The sequence below is a fragment of the Phoca vitulina genome, unplaced genomic scaffold (genome assembly GCF_004348235.1).
Source record: "Phoca vitulina isolate PV1807 unplaced genomic scaffold, GSC_HSeal_1.0 scaffold8, whole genome shotgun sequence".
NCBI classification, from domain to species: Eukaryota; Metazoa; Chordata; class Mammalia; order Carnivora; family Phocidae; genus Phoca; species Phoca vitulina.
The window spans coordinates 42,623,688-42,630,519 of NW_022589711.1; the positions used below are offsets into that span (position 1 = coordinate 42,623,688).

At 41.3% G+C, this 6,832-nt stretch overlaps 1 pseudogene; it reads right to left on the reverse strand.

Annotated features, from left to right (window-relative positions):
- Positions 1-5,590: 5,590 nt before the first annotated feature.
- LOC116633541 lies at positions 5,591-6,453 on the reverse strand (annotated as a pseudogene).
- Positions 6,454-6,832: the final 379 nt, after the last annotated feature.

The window sequence follows — 6,832 nt, forward strand, 5'->3', positions numbered from 1 at the left end:
AGAGTGTTTGCCTTTACTTTCTGGAGTATTTTTATAATAGTGGCTTGAAAGTTTTTATCAGATAATTCCTACATGTGTGTCATCTTGGCATTGGCATATATTGATTATCTTTTACCACACAGGGTTGAGATTTTCCTGGTTCTTTATATGTTGATTACTATTGGAGTGTATCTTGGAATTTAGAATATTATGTTATGGGATCCTGAGTATTTGTTTTGTTTTAACAGACAACCAACCCAGTTTGGTTCAGGTGCAAGTTCCAATCAGCTTTCTATGGTTTCAATGTAATGTCTAATTGTAAAACTTTCTCAGTGCTATTCAGATCTGCCTTGCATGTGAACCGCCCAGTGGCTAGTTTGGGACTAGTGGTCTATTCCATAGATCAGTTCTTATAATCTATGGCATGCTGTTTAGGGTCAAATCCATGAGTAGGGGCACTGGGTGGCTCAGTCGTTGGGCATCTGCCTTCGGCTCGGGTCATGATCATGGGGTCCTGGGATAGAGCCCCGCATTGGGCTCCCTGCTCAGCGGGAAACCTGCTTCTCCCTCTCCCACTCCCCCTACTTGTGTTCCTGCTCTCGCTATGTCTCTCTGTCAAATAAATAAATAAAATATTTAAAAAAAAATCCATGAGTATACACTTGGAAATGAGCCCAGGAGTTCATAACCAACTTTATGGGGCTGCTTACCCAATCTCCTCCCTATAGTAATCTCTTCAGTCCTTTCTGGTTACCTGGAGTTCTCCATCCAGAATTGGGGCAATATTTATCCACTCTGTTGCACACTTTTTGCAACTACAATGATGTCCAGGGCTTACCAGTAGGAGGACACAGAGAAGACAAAAAGCAATGGGGGTTTGTCTCACCCTCTGAGAATCATAGCGCCTCTGATCAGGGAGGAAGTTTCCCCTCCCCTCAGAATCCTGTAGGCCAGTTGTCACCAGTTGCTGCCACTGCCATAATGGGATTTCTTAGAGGCTGGGGTATGAAAGAATGAAGAAAAGATAAAGGGGGAGGGGAGTTTTCCCCTACTCTGAGCATCAGGAGACTCTTACCTGCTCTTTGAGTCAGAACTAGACAACTTCTCCTGGAGCTCCCTCTGTCTGTGCAGATGCCCACATTCAGGTTTTGTGTTCCTTACAGTTGAACCTGGTATATTGGAGGAAAAAGATAATAAACTCACCACCAATTTGATGGTACTTCAAATTCTAGTCCTCTTCCCCAATCACCAGCTACTATTTAATTTTCAGAGTCCTTGAAAAGCTGCTGTATACCTTCTATTCAGGTTTTTACCTGCATCCAGTCTGGAATATGTTTACACCATTATTTACCCAGAATGTGAATATTCTATCTTGTTTGAACCACTGAATTATTGTTGGGTTCTTGGTTACAGCACTGAAACCTACCCTAACTTATCGGGTCATTTCCACCATTCCTTTGTTTTCCACTTGCATCTATTCTGCAATCTTTCTATCTTGGATTAATCCTAAAATCCACCTTTCTGACCCCTACACCAAGAATGATGAGCTGGGCTGGAGAAAATTCATTCAATTGTGTGGGCTGGTGGTCTTTCACTTGTCAAATATCTCTGTACAGTTCTCTCCTGTTCTTCACAGAAATTACTATTAATGTTTTTCTTGCTCCTCAAAACCTTTATTCTCACTTTCTCAGCAGATGTCTTCACCTGCTACTTCTCAGAGAAAATGTAGCTACTAGACAGCTTCTTACTGCTTACCTATAGCTGTGTTTCTTCTCCTGTTTTATTTATTTTTTTCATAGTTTTTTTTTTTTATTTTGAGATTTACCATAAAGATGTGACCTAAATTCTGCTTTTGTAACTTTTATTAAGGAGCTTTTTAAAAAATTTTATTATGTTATGTTAATCACCATACATTACATCATTAGTTTTTGATGTAGTGTTCCATGATTCATTGTCTGCGTATAACACCCAGGGCTCCATTCAATATGTGCCTTCTTTAATACCCATCACCAGGCTAACCCATCCCTCCACCCCCCTCCCCTCTAGAACCATCAGTTTGTTTCTCATGGTTTGTCTCCCCCCTCCAATTCCCCCCCTTCATTTTACCCTTCCTACTATCTTCTTCTTTTTTTTTTTTTAACATGTAATGTATTATTTGTTTCAGAGGTACAGGTCTGTGATTCAACAGTCTTGCACAATTCACAGAGCTCACCATAGCACATACCCTCCCCAATGTCTATCACCCAGCCACCCCATCCCTTCCACCCCCACCACTCCAGCAACCCTCAGTTTGTTTTAAATAAAGAGACCTCACTCCTTTCCTTCTCCTGTTGAAGGAGCTATTGCTTCCTATGCTCTGGATTCCATCTCCTTCTGTCTTCTTAATATTATCTATAAATTATTATCCCTCTTTCTTCCATTTTCCACTTATCTTCTTTAAGGGCTCCTATACTTCAGCATATAACATGGGAAGTCTCTATTTTTATCTTAAGTATTGCAACCATCTCCTAATACTCCTCCTGTGTTAGTCAAGGTAATCCAACAGTTTTTTAAAAATAATATTTAGATCTCTGAGGCTTAGTACACAAAAAAATTGTTTACTCACGCGAAGTTCAACATAAGTGTAATTGGCTGAGAGGCTCTCCTGGGCATCTCTTTTCTGACTCAGGGATCCAGGTTTTTTTCCATCTTGTGATACAACCATTTTCAACATGAGGCCTTCAGGTTTGCTGTGGAAGTGAAAACTGCATAGGGTAGACTCACTTAACCCTTTTGGCTCAGAATAACTTATACACCTTAACTCACATTCCTTTCACCAGAACTAGTCACATGGTTCCACTTGGCGAGAACTGGGAAATGTCGACCCTTGTAAAGGAAATGTTTCCCAGCATCCAATCTGTACTGTACAAGGGGATCATGTATCATCAGTAGAGAGCCAGCTATTTCAGTTATACTTTTTACCTCTGGTCTTACCACATATTCATCCACATGGAATCCATTGTGATCCTACCCAACACAGATATGATTGTGTCACTTCCCCTTTTAGCACTCATCAATTATTGCCCACTGCCAAATGAATGACATCCAAACCCTTTGTCAGGCCATTCAAGGCCATTTAGGATCTAGCCCTTCCAGCCTTATCTTTATGAGGTCTTGTCTTAGGCACCAGACCCATCAAACTTCTTCCAGTTCCCAGAAGCTGCGTTATTGCTACTTGCCTGTGTACATTAGCACATGCTCTCCCATCTTTCTGAAATATCCCTCTTTCCTGGGTCTAGTGGGAAAATTTCTACCTCTCCTTCAAAACTCAGTATAAGTATCTTCTTCTGTGAACTTTCCATAGTCTTTCTCGTTAGGTAGAGTTATCATTTAGTTTTTTTGTGCTACCACTGAACTTTCATCAAACTTCCTTAGTAGTACCCATTATAGTGAATTGAAATTTTATTTTTGCATCTCTCTCTCTCCTTTTTTAAACTGTGAGCTCCTTGAGAATTGGAACCGTGAATTGCTCTCTTACTATCTCCAATGCCTACTAGAGTGTCTGCCACGTGATGGATGTTTAATAAATGTTCATGTAATGAATAATTAAATGAATGAATAAATGCGGTACAATTTCAGATATTTCTTACACTTAAATTTCAGTTTAATGTTCATTCAATATTTAAAAACTCTTAGAGAAAATGATGAACTTGTGTTGTATTTACTGTCATCTTCTTCTAATGGAGAAGAATGGAAGGCATTAAATTAAAGCCTTACAGAAATACACTAACATAAATTCTTGATTTGGTGAGGGAAGCTTCTTCATACTCAACAAACTTAATGAAAGAGTGGGCTGAAAACTTTTAAAGTTAAAGTAAGTTTCTTACTGATGCAAATATAATAGTGAAAATTTCAGCTCTGCAAAGTCAAAGAGCCCAGAGAACACTAATAAGGACTGAGAGGGTTTGGGTGATTGAAATGAAAAGCTTGGGGATGCCTGGGTGGCTCAGTCATTAAGCGTCTGCCTTCGGCTCAGGTCATGATCCCAGGGTCCTGGGATCGAGCCCCGCATCAGGCTCCCTGCTCAGTGGGAAGCCTGCTTCTCCCTCTCCCACTCCCCCTGCTTGTGTTCCCTCTCTCATTGTGTCTCTCTCTGTCAAATAAATAAAATCTTAAAAAAAAAAAAGGAAATGAAAAGCTTGAGGAAACATTATTTCAGTCCATAATATAATAGGGTTCAGAGACGTGAGAACACTCCTCTGAACTCTTCTCTTATGAATCATGAGAAAATAACTAAACTATATTTCATGTAGGTTTTGATTTAACTATATTTCATTAATAATTCTGTGAAAATCATTGTTCATCTATTTTATATATACTATCTCTTAATTAACTTAATAAAATGTTCATTTAATCAGCTCCTCAGTTCATCTGACCAGTTTATGTAAGTGGAAATCACTCTATTCAAAAGCACCAAACCGAAAACCAAACCCCTCACAAAACAAATACCCTGATGCTTGTATTATTTCTTCTGACCCATAATCAGTACTGTCATAATTTGGGTGGTCTCAGCTTGATCTATGCTAGAAGTTTGCCACCCAGGTTGGCTGGGGGCAGAAAGGGGTCAATGGGAACCTGAAAGGAGGTAGGACTATTCTTTATCAAGTCGAGATAAGAATCAGAAAAACTGTCCCAGCTATAGGGACTAGTGCAGAGCAGGAAAAGAGTGAGAGGGCCTTAGCCCTCATTTCTGACATTAGGATATGGATGCAACAGTAGAAATTCTGCCTCTCCATGAATTTGGAGATCATGGACATAAGGTCACCTTCTGAGTTGAACTAGTGAAATTCACAGACAATGGATATGATTAGTCATCTGTGGGAATAAAACAAGAGACTGTGAAATGCGTGGACGATTTGGTGTAATCAGAGGAAAGCAGGTCCAGAAGGTGAGTGACATTTAGTGGAAGATAGTAAATCAATTGTATTGTACATTTCCTGGAGGAAGACTGTGTGAAGGTGGGTGGAGGTGTGGACAGAAGGGGAAGTAATCAACTGGGCTACAGAAAGTGAAAACCCAAGGACTGTGCAGAAGAGAGACCCTGCCCTTTGTGGCTGCCAGAGAAGTATGCTCTGCTGTGAGATTGGAGTGCTTCTTCTGATCTCTCTTCAGTACCCTCTGTGCTCTTTGCTCAGCATTTATGCTCATTTTGTTCCTAGGACTGGCTGTCCTGGACAGTGGACATAAGCTTTTCAGTCCCTGGGAAGAAATGCTTCAAATGTAAATTTGTAGGTTGACTAGGAGTAACCTTATGGATTTGCCTGATTCAAGCGATCTTGAATTCTGAAAACTTCTGAGTTCCTGATGAGGATAAACAATAAAATTTGGAAAGTGATCAGTTTCTGAAAGGGATACTACATGAGACCTCTTGATAGGCAGCAACAGCCTTCTCCTGGAAAGGCACTGACCTCATCTTCAGTCCTTTCTTGCTTTCAACAGATAATACTACAATATCCAGATAGGCGAAGGATTCTTAATCTGATTAGACCCAATGACCTGATTTTTTTTTTAAGACACTGTTTATTTTCCTTCAACTTTATTTCCATTTTGTTTGCCTTTGTGGAAGGGCAGCTTAAGACCATGCAGTGGTTGTTCCTACCCATTCAGCAGTCTGAGCAGTGGGAGCTGCAGACCAGTCTTCAGGAGTCGGCTGGGCACTCCAGTTTTCAGTAGGGAACTGCTGAATATGCACAAAGGGCACCTGCACACTTTCAGACCAGTCTGCGACCTCAGGTTGAGTAGCGGTGAACTCAGGAGCTGGAGTAGTCCATTCACCCTGAAATTCCTCCTTCATCACAGCCTTTTCAGCAATAGCCTGCTCTTCCTTTTCAATTTCCTCAGGATCTCTATAGAAGTAGAAATCAGGCATGACCTCAAAATGGTGCCACACATGCATAGAACTTCCCGGGCCAGCATCCACATCAGACCCACTGAGTGAGTTCCCTTGTTGTTGCAAGGGATGGCAATGTGCACATAGTGCAGTAGAGAGTCTGTGTTACACAGAGTGATAGTAGGCAGGTTAACATAAGAACCTCTGTGAGAGGCTGGTGGTCAGCCCTGGGATCAGTAACCACCAGAAGTCTCCTGGAAGGCTGCCTGGATCTGGTTAGCAAAGGTTCCAGGAGTGAAGCAGCGAACAATAGGAGTGGCTCCAGTAGCAGCAGCAAACTTCAGCACAGCTCGCTGGTCAGTATTCCCAGATGATATGACATTGACATCAGCAGGGTTTTCAATGGCAACAATGGCACGAGCTGCCAGCAGAAGCTTCTCCCAGGTTCTCTTCAGATTTTTGATGTAGACGCCATCACTTTTCCTTTTGTAGATGTACTGTTCCATTTCGATGTCAAAGTTGGTGCCACCTAAGTTTGTTCCTGCTGCAAGGGATTTGATGACATCCTCCTCTTTCATTTGCAGGACATCAAGGTCTGCAGACATTGCATAAGTTTCTCTTTAAGTTGCCATGGGAACACAGAACAATGCTGTATGGACCCCTCCCTGGGTAGCATGGAAAGCCAATGACCTAATTTTATTTTATTTTATTTATTTATTTATTTTTTTAATTTTTTATTTATTTGCAAGAGAGAGAATGAGAGACAGAGAGCATGAGAGGGAGGAGGGTCAGAGGGAGAAGCAGACTCCCTGCTGAGCAGGGAGCCTGATGTGGGACTCAATCCCGGGACTCCAGGATCATGACCTGAGCCGAAGGCAGTCGCTTAACCTACTGAGCCACCCAGGCGCCCTCAATGACCTAATTTTAAATGAATGTTTTGTTAAGTTCCATTTACTATTCCGAAAAGAAATTCATAGATAATAA